Consider the following 17377-nt stretch of genomic DNA (forward strand, 5'->3'; position numbering starts at 1 on the left):
TCCACACTCCCCGGAAACGTATTCCTGTCATCATCCATTTGTTTCTTCATTCTCCTCCGTGTAATAATGGCGCCTGCTTTCTTATTCCATGCCTTTCAAGTGTCAAATATCTGAATGCTGATTTCGATTCCAGCATCTCTTGGGACAGTCATTTGGCTAACGTTTGTTACTTCAAAGTTACTTCTTTGTGGCGATATAGAAACAAATCCTGGACCGACACAAAAGGAACTGTATGACCAGCTGCTTGAAGGCCAAAAAGCTATCCTCACAGATGTAACTGAAATGAAAGTGCAGTTATGCAACATAAATAGTGTACTTGCCAGCTTACAACGTACTCTGGAGGACGTGCAAACTAAACTCCCTGACTCTTCTGCAACCCTAGTTCACACCGGTCAAGTAGAAAGCACGCTGAAATCCTTAGAGAAAGTGATGACTTTTCAGACAAAAAAATTGACTAGTTTGGAGGACCATAGCAGGCGTTCCAATGTGATTATTTACGGGATAAAGGAGTTAGCCGACGAAACCGAATCCATGATGAAGGAAAAGATCGTCAAGGAAATATTCCAAGACAAGCTGGGTGTGAAATGTGAGTCGATTGGTCGAATACATAGGCTAGGAAAAAACAAAGGAAACCGACCGGTAATAATTTACCTTCAGGATTACAGTGAAAAGAAAGCAATTTTTGCAAACTGCAAGAAACTTAAAGGGTCTGACATCTACATTCAGAACGATTATTCCCCTTCCACACTAAAAAAAAGAAAACTCCTCTGGGACAGTTGTAAAGAAGACCGGCTGCTTAAAAAAAGAGTTTCATTGATCCACGATAAGCTTAAGATTGGCAAGGATACTTTTTATTGGGATGAATGCCAAAACAGACGCGTACAAATTCCTCAAAGCTCCCTTCGGACTCCCACAGCAAACGAGCTAAACCATTCCACAATCTCGCAGGATTGACGCGCTCCCCAAGGGCCACATAAGCAGCTCAGACTGATTAATGTCAATGCCCGCAGTATTAAAAATAAAGAAGATGCATTGGAAATTTTATTACTGAAACATGACCCTCATATTACTGTCTTAACTGAGACTTGGCTACATGATGAAATAAGTGACGATATATTTCCTCCTTCCTATACAGTGTTCCGAAAAGACAGGCGCACCAGGGGGGGTGGTGTTGCCGTCCTGATCAAAAATGGCATTTCTGCCCATCTCTTGGAAGATATCCCTGAGATTGAATGTTTGCGCGTCAAGATAAGTTCTTGGGGTCACAGCTTTATTGTTTACGCCATATACAGACCACCGGATACTACTCCCGAATACTTACAAAAATTAGATGATGAAATGAACAGGCACAGAAAGAATAAGATTATATTGGCAGGTGACTTTAATTTACCGAACATCGACTGGGAGCGCCTTAATACTGGAAACGCGTTCAGCAAGCACGCCAACATTATCTTCAATATTATGCTGCGTTATAACTTGAAACAGGTGGTGCGCGAACCGACACGCATACAGGGCATTTGCAAATCCATTCTCGATTTGGTATTTCTTAGCCAGGATTTTCCGGAATATTTTGTTTGTATTGAAGAAGGACTTTCTGACCACCGGCTAGTGAACATTACCTTACCAGTTGTACAGATGACGCAAAACTATTCCTCAGTGCTTAGCTACAAAGATTATTCTCATGCCGATGATGTGTCCATCATTGAGCACATGGAAAACTGTCTTGTTGATTTTATCAGCACTGATGCCTGTTCTCTGTGGAATCGATTCAAAATTATGTGCCACTTTTGCATGAACCAATTCATCCCTAGTAAAAAAAAGAAAGTTCGCAAACACACACCTTGGGTGACACGCGATGTTATTCATATTAAACGCAAGGTAAAAAGGTTAAAAAGAAAGCATGGTAATCCTATTAAAATAAAAGAGGCGCAGAACTCTCTTCAACAGAAGGTGACTGCTGCAAAGAGTTACTATTATAACAACTCTCTGCCTAACTTTATTAAAAATGATCCTACAAAATTTTGGAACCATATGAAGGAAAGAAAGAAACCGATTTTACAAATAATAATTGAGGGCACATCAATAACTAATGACAAAGACATAGCACAACATTTTAATGAGTATTTTCAAAGTGTATTTGCAGTGTCAGATGATTGCATTACTATGCTTCCTGTGAAACAGGTATTCCATGTGGATTCTATTTCTTATGCTGGAATTGTGAACATGTTGGTAAACCTAAAAACCAAAGCTTCTTGTGGCCCTGACGAAATCCCTAACATCTTTCTGAAACGTTATCCTGAACTTATTGCCAGCTTTCTTGTACGAATTTTTTCTGCGTCTGTGCTGTCGGCACAACTGCCCGATGAATGGAGAGTGGCCCGAGTTGTTCCAATATTTAAAAAAGGAGATCGACTAAGATTACAAAATTATCGTCCCATTTCTCTGACATCACAATGCTGCAAGCTCTTGGAGCACATCGTGGCAAACTATATAAAAGAATTCTTAGCTGAAAACAATGTGCTCACGGAGTTTCAGCATGGCTTCAGAAAGGGTTATTCGACTGTAACGCAATTGGTATCAGTGATTCATTCATTTGCTTTATCTCTAGACAATAATGGCCAAATAGATGTAATATTTTTAGATTTCAGAAAAGCCTTCGATAAGGTTCCGCACGACAAATTAATATACAAACTTAGAATTATTGGCATACCTGACATTTTCATAAACTGGATTATTGCTTACCTGAGCAAACGCACTCAGTACGTTACAATAGGTGAACATAGCTCGGCCACTCTCCCGGTCACATCAGGGGTGCCCCAAGGTAGTGTCTTGGGGCCTTTACTGTTTTTAATTTATATAAATGACATTGTTAAAACCATAACTCCTGGTGTGCAAATTAGACTGTTTGCCGATGGTTGTATTTTGTACAGTGACATAACTTGTCAGAATGATCAGACTGTCCTCGAAAAGAATTTAAATAACATATTAAAGTGGTGTAATGAATGGGGTATGTTTATTAATGCTGATAAATCCGTATTTCTTTGTGTTACTCGTAAAAAAAGCCCACTAACTTTTTCTTATACGCTAGGTTCTTCAGCTCTGCGTGAAACTCACAATTACAAATACTTAGGTGTTACTTTGACTTCCACATTGTCATGGAACATGCACATTAATGATATTTGTTCTTCTGCTTTCCGCAAACTCTGTTTCTTAAGACACAAACTGAAAAATGCCCCTCCTAACGTGAAATTACTGTGTTATTTTACATTTATTAGACCAAAGTTAGAGTATGCATGTATATCATGGGATCCTTATACTAAATCAAATATCGTGCGTCTTGAAAAAATACAAAGAAAGGCAGTCAGGTTTATATTTAATAAATTCGCAAGACTGGACTCTCCCTCCAAAATTATTACAGAAAACTCCATACCTACTCTTGAATCGCGCCGAAAGCTGCTAAGACTTGAATTCCTTTCCCTTCTTCTCAACAACAGGCTTGAAATTAAACCATCGACTTATATAACGCCTGCACTAACACGGCAAACAAGACAGCATCATCCGGATTCACTAACACCCTATTATGCTCGAACTAACACATTTAAATTTTCTTTTTTTCCCAGAACAGTATCAGACTGGAACGACAGTTTACAGACACAGTGTGACTAAAATTTGTATAAATCTGTATTAGTTTGTTCTTAATTTGTTCTCTTTTGTTTGTATACGTTCTGTTGACCCTCTGCTTGGACCGAAAGGTCTGCAGTATGTACTAAATAAATAAATAAATAAAATCTCTTGGGACAGTCATTTGGCTAACGTTTGTGAACGGCTGCGCAAAATAGCGTGTCTTCTATACTCTATCAAAGAATTATGCCAAAGTTATAAAAATTTATATAAGCAAAATGATTGCTCATGCATTAGCATACAGTGTGCCGCGCAATTGGATCTGTTCTTTTTACTTTTGTTCAGTCTTGTGGCGCAATAAGGTTGATTACTGACTAAAACCTATAATGCGTGCCGTGATGTATGGTGTACCAGTTGCAAAAAATTATAGTCTCTCTTCTTGCTCACGTACGCCTTCATTTAGGTTCTGATTTAAAGGAAATGTTATTCTCGCGTGCCATTGGAATAACGAATTTCGACTCCCATATGTCCCTGCTCGAACATTGCGTCCACGAGATCATTTCATTTTGCCCAGAGTGCGGACCAGATATGGGGAACGTGTTCGTGCTTTCTGTGTTCCAAGTATTCGGAATGACCTCCCCGTGAGTGTCTTCTTTTTTAGGCAATCGGAAAGACGTGAAGTCTGGTTACCTTTTATTTGCATGCTTTCTCTTTTTTTCAATTTCTTCCTGCCTAGTCCAGTTTTTTCTTGGTGATGTGGACCGACAGTGGTGTATTTTTTTACTTGTACCTTGCTGCCGGAGACTGCCCCACGGGCCATTAGTTGGCTTTGTCAAGCCAATATTTGTAACCTGTAAATGCACAAATAAATAATAATATTTATTATATTATTAGTATAATATTATTAAATAATTATATACAAATATTGGCGACATTATGATGTATTACCAGTTGCAGTTTGAAGATTGTGTTGATAGTTGAGTTTACTGAAATTTTGCGATATTCAAGAGTACTTCGAAAAAATATTGGCCACATCAATAACAAGCACTTCTTTCTACAGCGAATAAAATTTAACTTTTGTTTTAAATGCAACAAAGCTAATCAAAATCAGTGCACTGGTTGCTGAGAAAGAAGATCCTCCTTTCTTATGTATTTAGATAGGAGATTCCGAGTTAAAGCCTCCTCTTAAGAAGTCCAGTTCGGTAGGCCATATAAGGTATAGGAGGAGATGGCGGAAAAGGAGGAGGGAGGCAAAGGCAGGGAGGTTAGCCAGTGTAAAACTGGCTGGGTGCCACGCAATTACGTGGCGGAGTAAGACCAGGAAATGTGCAGGCATTTAATGTAGTTAGCTGACGCACGACAAAGGCAATCAAGAACGCGAGAGAAGCATTTTTCCTGCAGCGGACATAGATTATGCAGGTAATAATGACGAAACATGCATAGATGAACTATCATGACGTCGTTCTTGGCTGCTGAAGTTGTTTGTTTAGCTCAAAGTGAATCTGAAACTTGTGTCATCTTGGGAGCAGGGGAGTCCTCCCATGGACATGAACTAGAGTGATGATCATGATGACGACGACAACAATGGCGATGTATTTCTCCGTCCATTGAAATCTTGAATACTCGCGAACCATTGCCAGAAAGCACACTGACGCAGTAAAAAAGCGATTGAGAGCAGCGCCATTCTAACCCACCATACTTACAGGTGGATCAGAGTCTCAAGTCAAGTGAGCTGAAGAAGGAGTTGTGGAGGAACATCACTCAGTTTAGGTGGACTTCATTGAAGGATCCTACGACCAGGAGGGTGTTCAAGCTGCTCTCAGTTATTGACACAGCTATCCTACCTCAAGAGAAGCAGAACGAAGTAAACATTTTTTTCGTAGCAAATTTTGCTTTCGCTAAGTATGACAGGTAAATATGAAGTTTCTTTTTCTTCTGGTTCACCCATGCTCAGGGTCAGCTATACAGTTCCGTGAAATAATGTTTGGTTTGAACACAAACCGGACGTAGTCAATAATAGAAGCAACGTGGCAAAAATATAAATGCGTTCACGTTGAATTAGAAGTGACATTCCAGTTCGTAAATAAATACATCAATATTTCATGGTTAGTCCATGAAATAAAATTGTAAATATTCAATTAACTTGGACATCAAAGGTACCAGGTCACGCTAATATACATGAACTATGTATCGGTATATCTTTAGAAGTTCTATTAGACTGAGAAATAATTACTGTAAGCAGTTAATTTTGATGTTTTGCAATTGGATCCATTTATTTATTTTTTGATATTTAAGGATTTAGGACTATCATTAATAATAGTTACATATTCAGTAGTTTTGCGCTTCCCCCATTTTAAACTTTTATTCCATTTGACAAGAGCACCAAAAGCGGCCATTGAAAATCCTATACTGTTAGGCTTTCGACAGTACGTGGATCGTTATTTGGTTTGGATCGTTATTTGATTGAACCATATCATTTAACATCATGATATGTGTTCAATATTATAATTAGAATTTACCGTATCATTAAAGATCAAGATATGGTGAATCTGACTTTATTTTTGTACACCGAACCTTCATGTGATAAAGCTAAAGTGAGAGGAAATTCCCACGCATAAAGAATGAATTGGCTGACGCAAGAAGCTGGTAAATTGGTACCGTTGGAATAGGTCTTAGCGCTACGACGAACATGAAGGAAACCAGCCCTGGTTGCTCAGTGGCTATGGTGTTGGGCTGCTGAGCACGAGGTCGCGGGATCGAATCCCGGCCACGGCGGCCGCATTTCAATGGGGGCGAAATGCGAAAACACCCGTGTACCTAGATTTAGGTGCACGTTAAAGAACCCCAGGTGGTCGAAATTTCTGGAGTCCTCCACTACGGCGTGCCTCATAATCAGAAAGTGATTTTGGCACGTAAAACTCCATGATTTTTTTTAACGTAAAGGATGTTGATAATAATGGCTATGTTGATAATGACGAGGTCCTCTGTGGGTTTAGTAGGGATTGTGGCAGGCTGAAACGACTCGGAGATTGTGGGCTAATGATAATTTTCAGCATATGTTTTACAACGCGTCTGACATGAAACGGAAATAGTGCCTGAGTGGGCGTTTCATAATGAACTGCCGCGTGAAGAATCAAGTGTATAAAGTGAAACAAAATACGGCAAAAACGGAAAAAGGAAAGGCGTGTAAATTTACAGCTTTAGGAGATGGGTTTGTAGCTTAAATGTAGTTATCTTTTTTTTTGTTTTCTCCGTGTCCTGATATCTGTCGCATGCGAGTCTCTTCAAACAAGAAAAACAGAAAATATAGGCTAGGCGGGGGCACTGGTATGACACAGCTATGCAAAATGGGTTGTTTATGTTTTATGTTTTGCACAGAAAATACTTTTGTTTTTCTTGAGTACGTTGTTTCTTTCGATTTGCGTTGCTTGTTCATTGCTCTCATTTTCGAGGTGTAACCTACTTCCATGGGGCTTGAAACTCAGGTTGGTGGTATGGAAACTACTACTACTACTACTACTACTACTACTACTACTACTACTACTACTACTACTACTACTACTACTACTACTACTACTACTACTACTACTACTACTACTACTACTACTACTACTACTAATAATAATATAGGTTCTGGTGACAACGGCGGTATGGCTTGATGCAATGGAATGACGAAAGAGAAGAAGAAATTGTACTATATATTGAATTGCACAACATTTCGACGGGACACACATATATTGCTTCTCCTCTGTGTCCCGCGTCAAAATGTTGCGCAATGCAACGTGTACTCTGCCGTACCAATGCGCCCAGTCTTCAACCTTCGCACGAAGAAAGTGCGAGGAATTGTCACAAAAATGACAACCACTCGAAAAGCGGCCAATAATGCAGTTTATGTAATTCAAGGGCAAACAGAGGGCTTCTATAAAGGAGGCTCATGAGTCCCGATGTCCGAAAAAAAAACTTTAATGGTCCTTGCGCAGCTTCCTTTCTTTTGCCGAAGTGAACCATAACGAAGACTTCGATTATACATTTGTGTCTTTGCTTCAACGACCACCATCCAGTTCTTGGAAATAATCAGCGACATGCAAGGCAACCATGCGTCTGCAAAAATTTGTCCATTTTCACGAAAATCCCGCAATCCTGATGACTGCACCCTCACGCTAGACAAAGGTAAACGCATCCGCTATTCCTCCACGATTGCGAAACGTGCTTTATATGCGTCTGTAGACTTTAAGGTTGCGTATCGCGTGATTTTAATATTCCTTTTTTCGTTGTGGTCGCCTCAGAGATCAAGGACATACTGGCTTCCTCGAGAAACTACGATGAACTGCTTCACGTGTGGAGTGAGTGGCGTAGAGCCTCAGGAAAGCCCGTGAAAGAGAAATTCACCCGATACGCCCAGCTCATGAACGAAGCAGCGAAACTCAACGGTAACGTTAAACGCACGTACGCTTCGCAAAGCTTCTCGTTTTGTAATAGCAGTTACTCGTTTGTCGGCCGCATTCTCTAACAATGTGCCCGCTGTCACTACTGAACGGCACGTTTCCCGAACCGGTCTATAGAGGGCTAGAAATGTTTCCCGAACGCTGACCGACAATAACCTGCCGCGTGTTCGCGCATCTCACGTTCCGTCCTCCTCTGATTCATGCACTGGTTTCTCTCTGGCGAACAGGCCGAACTACGTCGTACGCCGGAATTGCCAATTTGTTCAAGAAGTGTTACCGAAAGTCTCTTATCCTAGTTGTTGTGCTTTGTCTTGCTGCATGTGAACATTCGTTCGCGCCGGTCTGTGACTAAGGACGGCACGAGACACGGAGTACAGGTCTTTATTTACTTTCAGAAAAAAAAGCAAGAAATTACGGAGGCAGTTAGCCATGTGAAGGTTTAATCGAGGATTCTACGCGTCACGGATCTCAAGCGACATCTATTTCTACAGTAAAATGTTTTTGACTTGAAAACAATGGATGCTTCTTAGCTTTGACTACCTTATTAATTTTTCTCCGGTATGCATTTGCATTACCCTATGCGTTAGGCAGTGAAATATAACTTATGTTAATCCATAATTCCGGCTTGCATCGGTGAATGTACAACAAGCCTTCACAACTATGAAAACGCGATTGTTTGTTATAAACAAATATTAATTTCATAGGAGACGCACCGTCCCGTGTTCGTGAGTCGTCTCGTATTTTTTTTTTCGCGCTTTCGAAGCCCTGAGTATGCACTAACTCGCCCAGTTCGTCGATGTTTTTTTTTCAAGTTTGTGCAAATATTATTGCACGGGAATGCGCCATATCGACATGGTTTTGAACGCTCTGACCGTTTCCGTTTCCTGTTCGCAGGTTTCGAGGACGCCAGTGGGCTGTGGCAGAATCAGTACGAGTACGATGGTTTCGAGGATAACGTAAAACGGCTCTGGGAGCAACTGTCTCCCTTGTACCAGCAACTACACGCGTACGTGAGAACGAGACTACGCACGATGTACGGCCCCGAAAAGATACGAGAAGATGGCCCCATACCGGCTCACCTTCTAGGTAAAGTGCCTCGGCGCGCAATCCTCCTGCTAGACGGCCAAAGTTAGCGTCACGTTGAGCAAGTGCACCTCGCCGTTAACGTCATTCCCGCAGAATGTCACTCGAAAATTATTAGAAAGGATTAGCGATAATCGCTGTAGGATGCACTTGCCAGCGAGTGCGTTTGATAAACTCTCAAGTACGAATCATAGCGCAAAACGACGAAGAGAAACACACAACGCATAAGACAGGCGCTAACTGTGTCTGTCCTCGCACTGTTGCACTGCGTCATTGCTCCATGCGCTCTGTCTTGGCCCTTGTGTTTTTGCGCAGTGATTGTTGCTTATTCGTTATGAACCAACTTGGCCCCACAACAAAACAAATAAACACACAAGCAAAAAGAATCCTGGAGGACGCTTAAGCTTCGCCTTTAAGAGCGGAACGCAATAGCATTCGAATATCTCTGACTACTTCGCACGCTTCCCGGCAACTGCTGCTTATGTACCCGTTATGTTTACCGGGAAACGCTGGCGGTGAACGCCATACACGAAGGCGAGCTAGAAATGCGGACACTTGCGCGGGCCAATCAAAGAACTTGTGTACAGCCGCGTCAATGTTGGTGTTTTGTTTCGTTGCATTTGTTTTTGGGCTGTCATTCTCAAGATTCGGAGGAATAACTTTGTCGAGAACGTAAGCCAAGGTGTGAGCAACTTTATTCACAGAAGGGTGTGGCAAATGAGCCGCATATATACAGCACGTCATATAGGAAGGCGTGGCATATACATGTACTTAAACATACACGGAAATTTTCGCTCGAAGACAACTCCACCGACGCCGGATTTTCTGCGACACGGGGCCCTTAACGTTATCGATTAAAAAGTTACAGTGACATTCCACTTCGTGAACGTGGGTTACGCGCAAGCGTATAGGTGCGTAAATGTTATGAAAATGCTATTCCCTTTTTTGTACATAGCGCGTAGAATGTTATAAAAATGCCTTGATTTCGTGTAGGTGTGGCGGATTTTTCAAAGCTTATTTTTTAATTTTGCGTGTTTTATGCCCGTTTTTCGATTTTTATAAAGTGTAAAGTGCCATTAGGAAAGATGTTAGGGCACTGTAAGGAAATGCAGTCTTTATCATTTCAAACAATTTGGTACTGTACTATTCACACTATTCATCTGCCCCTTCTTCCCCTCTTCTGGAGTCTTCTGGCTACGCCAAGCCCGCGCCTCTTTCCGGGCTTGTTCAGCTCGTGCCCGGCGCTTGGAGACGACTTCGGCGTCGGTTGACTAGCGCTCGGCCTGTCGCCGCTTCCTTCGCTGCTCCGTCCTCCTCACTCGGAGGTCGGCTTCTCGATAACGTGACGAACCCGGTACGTCCATAGCGGACACAGAGCAGGTAGCAACTGCCTCAAGAGGTCAACCCAGCGCGCCTCCGCCTACTCTTCTCCTCCGCGACGCTTGGCCTTCTTTCTGCTTCCCCGCTTCCCTCAACGCCACCTAGACTTTCCTCTAGGTGCCACTGCGTTGCCGCGCGCTCAGCGCGCGGCAAAGCAGATGATCGAGCCGCGATCATCTGCTTCCCCGCGTGCTTTCAATCGCACATGCAGCACACGACGCGCAGCAGACGACGCATAGCGGGGCCAAATTAATCGACGACTCGAAGCACAGGAACGCAGAATACGGAAAATCTGTTTCGCGGAAATTCGCAAGGCGTGAAAAGAGAAACCCGTATGGCTTTTCCTGTTGTAGTTTGGTGTTCCAGTCAAGTGGAGGATAATTTTTTTCCTTTGACTTTCTTTTTTCTTGTCGTGATTTCGAATCCTAAAAGAATTTGCTTGTCATTATCAATGGAGACCGCCATTCTTTCTCTGCTCGTCTTGAATGCGATGCTGGACTGTTTGGACACTTGACCATCGCTCAAGATAATGCTATCATAGTGAATTATTCACGCTGAAGCTTATGCTGAGTACACGTAACTACAATACTGTTTGCGAACATTGACGAATATGAGACATGCAGTATGCTTGCTGATTAAACCGCGATTTTTAACATCACTTCCGAATGGTGCTTTCGTTTCCCGAATGTCAGCGAGCCGCCAAAGTGTGACAGGGGTATAATAGCTCGGTAAGGCGAGTAAATTGAATATCACTGCGACGGCCAGACCGAAACAACTTTTCGTATCGGATTCAACAACCACAAAGCACACGTTGACAGCTTGCCGTACATGTCATTATCTAAACACGTTCAACTGCCAGGTAATACGTTTGACAACATCAACGTAAGAGTAGTACAATCAGACTTCAAATCGCACCATGACCGAGAAGTACGAGAATCCTTCCTCATTCATAAATTTGACACTGTGTCATCCGGTATCAACGAGAGCGTAGGAAAAGTGTCGTGCCTTTCTGTCATACCTTGATGTGTATGTTCTTGTAGAGAACTGATAAAGCATGCCAAATCTATTAGTCCCTTGTTTTTCCATTTCGCAATTGATATCGTGCTATAACTTCATGTACAATCATCGTAACACCACAATGATATTTCATACATATCAACTAGCGTGCTGAGTCATGCTTGCTGCTGTACTTTTTTTATTATTTGCAAGTGTACACCTGCATGTACTCCTGACTATGGCCACGTGCACATGCCCATAAAAGAGACTGCGCGCTTGTATCTATTTTTATTCTGACGAACGCCGTGCCACGGCCGAAACGTTGAACGATTAAACATGCAATTTTCCTAAGTGTGCCCCATCGTTTCATCAACTACCTATGTATGTACTATATATATAGTGCAACACGTAACCTACTCTACCACGTGACCAGGTTCTCACACTTCAGACAAATCCACTTTTTTTGCGCAATTTGAAACTCCAATGCTGACGCACTAAAAAAATTGAAATCTCTCACGTCTCATTGTATGTTGGGAACTGAGGTCTCAGAGCAAAATGAAAACCAAAAAGTAAAGTTTGGCTTTGATTTCCTACTGGCGTAATAAATCCTTTCTGTTTGCTCAATGAATGAAAGTAAAGCGTTCGAAGAATGCTTTATCAGTTTAATATGACTTAGGAAGACTTTAGATTTCGCAAAAAGGCACGTTTAGTGACAAATTGGGCCTGCAAACGACATCTTATTACTAAACATTTACAGGCACTATACACTCCCAGCAGTGGAGGCCCTTGCACGAAGCAACACAGCCTTTCCCCAACAAGGAAGCAATAGATGTGACGTCAGCTATGTCAAAGAACGTGAGTACACATTTACAGCATGCGTTACAATCCCAAGAAAATTAGTCGCTATCGTGTTAGTGACCACAAGGAGTAAATGCGCAAATAGAAAGTCGCAACAGCTTTTCCGAAGTTGCAAATACAATTGTAGGTACTGTAATTGTTTTAGTTCGAATAAAAAATAGTATTTTAGAAATACATCGCGATAAAGAATTTATATTACAGTAAACTAAACACAACGTACACAAATATTCAGCGTTCTTAATTTTTTCCGCAATAACCTAAAACTTGTTTTACAATTAGGAGTCAACAGTGTTTCATCAGATTATTTCTAATGCTTGAAAAGTTTTCTTCTTCCTCCCAGCCATATTCACCCTTCTTTGTTTTCACCGGTATGACGAAAGGAGTGCTGAAGGCCAAAGTACTTAGATATTCGAGAACTTGCATTGATCGAAGTCTCACCCGTCGCGGTGGCCCAGCGGCTGTGGTGTTCCGTTGCTAAGCATGACGTCGCGGGATCGAATCCTGTCCACAACGGCCGCATTTCGATGCGAGCGAAATTCAAGAACCCTCATGCCCCATGCATTGGAGGCACGATAACGATCCCTGGTGGTCAATCTTAACCGGAGTCCCCCATTACGGCGTGCCTCATAATCCAATCGTAGTTTTGGCAAGTCAAGAGCCAGAATTCGTTAATTGAGGTCGCATATTTTCGAAGGCATTGTTCATTACTATAGCGAACGAGATTGAAGTAAAGTCTAAGTTTTGATTCACTGCAGGAAAATGTACACTCCGCAACAATATGAAAAAGAACGCTTTCGAACAACGACGTCACCGAGAGTGTCAGCTTAAGTGTCGTTCAGTGGCACTTGCTGAATAGTTCTTACATAGTTCTTGCACTGGAGCATTCTCGTAAAGTAAAAGAACCATCTGCTTAAAGCCCAACTTCGATGTTATTTTTCATTATGCACGTGCAGTCTAAATTGTAAGGCATATGTATGGCGTTTTTACATAACCTCCCCGATAATGTGCACGATAATACATACATAAGTACATACATACATGCACACAAAAAGGAGATTTACGCCCTCCTTTTGCCTTACCTTGCGGGCAAACCTTGTATTTCTTTTGCCCAAATAAAGAACTTAAAACTTAAGTAGAAAATAAAAAAAGTATCTTGCTTTGACACCGCTGTGCCGTTGTTTTTATGATATGTCGGTCTATAATAGGCACTGTAATGGACCTGTTGGAAGTCATGCTGATCCGGAGACTGTATTGAATTGCTCAACGTAGCATTCGCGTAAGCTTAAATGTTGAAAAACTATGGTAGAAAATATCTCTAATGTTCTGTATCTGACAATACACCCGTCGGGTAAAGGACAATAATTTAACGAGGGCATTGCTGCAGGGTTTGTATCAAGCAGGCCTGCTAGATTTTATTTAAGGTTTCTTGCTTCCTTGCTTCATATGTCTTGCGGCAAATAACATGAATTAAAATAATTTAAATCACTCTGACGATTATAGCTATCCTATCCTGCCCCATTTTAGAAGTAGTTTTCATATTATGATGTCAGATGCGATCATCTTACGATTGTTCAGGGCTCTGTGAATGTCAATATTCAGCCACATGTGGCCACTTAAGCAGCGTTCTTTAGGTACGTTACACAAAGAAACAACGACGGTATTAAGTTGAAGTGCACATAATCCATGTGAAAATTATATGATTCGTCCGTGATGCCACCGCACTAATTAATTACACTGCCCTGTGTAGTGTACGTTCAACGATAAAGCGCAATTTCACCCATCGCCATCATTTATTGGACACTGAAGACTTACATTGTCATTTCCCACTCTTACACTATCAGTTCCTAACCTTATTTTAATTTAATTAATGGGAAAAGGGTTGGCTGGAAGAAATAAACGCCAGATTCGTTTTCTCTTTTAAATTTCGCGCTGTAACGTGAGCGCCGATACATCTGCGTGACCTCACGATTTAAACGAAAGAAAAATTCTGGTGTTTTGGCTGTCTTAGTGCAGAAAAAAATCTCTAAGCTTCCTAGGTAGAGTATCTGGTTCTCTTCAAAGTAAAGGACTACCTGGTCCTTCACCGATAAAAGAAATCAGCTAGACCCTAGCGAACGCTGTTAGAACTTATGACGTCACGACGAGGCGATTCGAGAACCGCCAGAGGCCGTCGCCACTCGCGTTTCGATATAATAAAATTTGATTATGGAAATTCATCGTGGTTTCTTTCTCATTTTTTTTCTTTTTTAAACCTAGGTAGGACATTGGCAGCATAATAGCAAGAGCTTGGTGGCGCAACCTACCGCCCTGTTCGAAAGGGGACGCTCATAACGTCCGTCCGTCCGTCCGTCCGTCCGTCCGTCCGTCCGTCCGTCCGTCCATCCATCCATCCATCCATCCATCCATCCATCCATCCGTCCGTCCGTCCGTCCGTCCGTCCGTCCGTCCGTCCGTCCGTCCGTCCGTCCGTCCGTCCGTCCGTCCATCCATCCATCCATCCATCCATCCATCCATCCATCCATCCATCCGTTTTCGCGCATTGTCTCGGTCACCAAGCCTATTGTCACGGCTGCCTTTGTCATTGGGAAAGCGCAATTTATAATACAGCCTAATTCAATGTTCATCTCTAGCACCTCTCTAAGAACCCGGAGGGCAGAAAACATAGCACGGGGTGAACAGGCGCAACGAAATAAACAAGTAGCATAATGTCAGTCGAAACCCCAGAAAGCTAGAACAGTACGACAAGAACCGTGCAGGGGACCCTTTTGTCCAGGTGCGAACGTTCATTGCGCGTGCCCTTAGCCCGATAGCATTACAAGTGTTAGCATGATCACATACGCGAGCAAATCGCTCGCACAGCTGAGGCCACAGCAATGTGAACGCAAATAAACGTGAAGGAATGGGCACACAAGGTACGGTGCGCGCAGAACGCAGGCATTTTGTCGGTTTGGTTCACGTTTTCGGGAGAGATTTATTGGTGGGTAACAGGCAGTATCTCTTTACGACCGTCTGTTGTGTCATGCAGCTTATCAGTTAATATCAAGCCGTGAAGAGATCGTCTTTAAGCCAAATTTTAAAGAGAAGAAACCTTCGTGTGCGGACAGATTGGCTTCCCTTTAGTACTAGGACAAATTATAGAGGTGTTCGAATGGTGATTTCTCAGACCGAATTGAATACGAATCGAATAGGGCCAGACGTGAATCGAATAGCGAATACTTTTCAAATAATGAGCAGCCGTTATCAAAAATAATATCAAGCGGTTTACATTGTACCTTAAGCAGCGTTGTTTATTAAAAGCACAGATGGTGCATCAGGATGGAACAAGTAGCACGGCCGCTGGATTTCTTTTTATCCATCGGCAGTGGCGTAGCTAGGTCGTCTGGCACCCGGGGCCCATAGGTCTTTTGTCACCCCCCCCCCCACCCCCCAGGGTGTAGCTGGCGGAAAGAGGGGTGCCTTCAGACGTATATGACACTCCCCCCCCCCCCCCTCCACTGGCCCCTTGCACCCGGGGCCCGCGGCCCCCCGGCCCCCCCTGTTGCTACGCCACTGTCCATCGGCCGTGCAAGTAGTTTCTTCGCATGGGCAAGGCTCTTCAGAGAGTGTGAATTCGCCGGATCTAAAATAAAGTTGTTTCTATCCATTCATTCTGAGATTGAGAATGATCGCTCTACCGCATGGAAAGTATGGCTACCTAAGTGACGTAACGTGCTCTCCTACGCAAGTTGTCATGTTTTATGTCTATATTACGCCCACGGGGGTGAAAATTTACGGCATTTTTGCTCCAATCTTATGTTTAATTGGGCGTAGCAGACCTTTCGAACTATTCAAAAAGTATTCGAAAAATATTCGCGTTTACGAATAGTTGGTCCACGAGATAATTTTGGACGCCTGCGTTCAGTTAACCTTGCCTGCAGCTACTGCATGAGCACTGGACAATAAGTATTTTTGTCTGACTTTGTGGTCGAGCTATCACTGAAGTATTTTTTTGCACCTACGCCCTGTTCATTGACGGGACATAAATTGAATGAAGGCTTCTTTAAAATGCAGCTACTGCTAGAGCGCTTTAGTACCATGTTACCGCTACACCACTGCCGCGAATAGCTCCAGACAACGTTTTTAAAAGGTTGGCTCCAGCTGCGTGCCGCATGTAGGCACCCAGAATCTCTTCAATGTGGCGGTACCACTAACAGTGGTGGGGCAGTACAGCACTATGCTAAATAGCTCTCCTAAAGGGTTTTTCGCATGCCGCAATTGCTATACCATTAGGGCTATACCGTTTCCACACACCTTCCGGCTCGGCGTCTGCTAGCTAAGCCGCATTATATGTCCGCGCAGAATGGCTTAGCCACTACGTGCGAAGATGGATGCGTGTCGAAGCAGTTGCGGTAACGGTGAACCCGTAGAGGAATGCTAAAACTCTCTAATGATGCTGTAGGAGGAGTGCGTGCGGTGTCAGCCGGGAGGGGGTGGGAGAATCTGTCGCCAAGGTTGTTGTAGTGGGCAAAATACTGCGTTGATGATACCGGAAGCGGCAGCGCTCTGTAGGTTTTCGATGTTGTAGTTGTACTGGCAAGTTTCATGTTTTTGCAAGGAAAGGTTGAGAGAGAAGAGTGAGAGAGAGAACAAAAAGAGATAAGGCATCGATGTTAACGAGAAAGGCGTCTGGTTGGCTATGCCCTATTCGTTAGGGGAAGAGAGCAGAGGAATAGAAAGAACACACACAGAGAGAGAGAGAGAGAGAGAGTGTGTGTGCGTGTGTGTGTGTGTGAGAGAGAGAGAGAGAGATAGAGATAGATAGATAGATAGATAGATAGATAGATAGATAGATAGATAGATAGATAGATAGATAGATAGATAGATAGATAGATAGATAGATAGATAGATAGATAGATAGATAGATAGATAGATAGATAGATAGATAGATAGATAGATAGATAGATAGATAGATAGATAGATAGATAGATAGATAGATAGAGGTGTTGTCACTTTGT

At 42.6% G+C, this 17377-nt stretch overlaps 1 protein-coding gene and 1 pseudogene across 1 annotated transcript in view; both read left to right on the forward strand.

Annotated features, from left to right (window-relative positions):
* LOC135911444 (angiotensin-converting enzyme-like) overlaps window positions 1–17377 on the forward strand; it is a 194891-nt gene that overhangs the window by 20180 nt on the left and 157334 nt on the right. The window lies entirely within an intron of this gene.
* Window positions 1–17377, forward strand: part of LOC135911448 (angiotensin-converting enzyme-like) — a 60973-nt pseudogene that overhangs the window by 6965 nt on the left and 36631 nt on the right.

The sequence above is a fragment of the Dermacentor albipictus genome, chromosome 4 (genome assembly GCF_038994185.2).
Source record: "Dermacentor albipictus isolate Rhodes 1998 colony chromosome 4, USDA_Dalb.pri_finalv2, whole genome shotgun sequence".
Taxonomy (NCBI): domain Eukaryota; kingdom Metazoa; phylum Arthropoda; class Arachnida; order Ixodida; family Ixodidae; genus Dermacentor; species Dermacentor albipictus.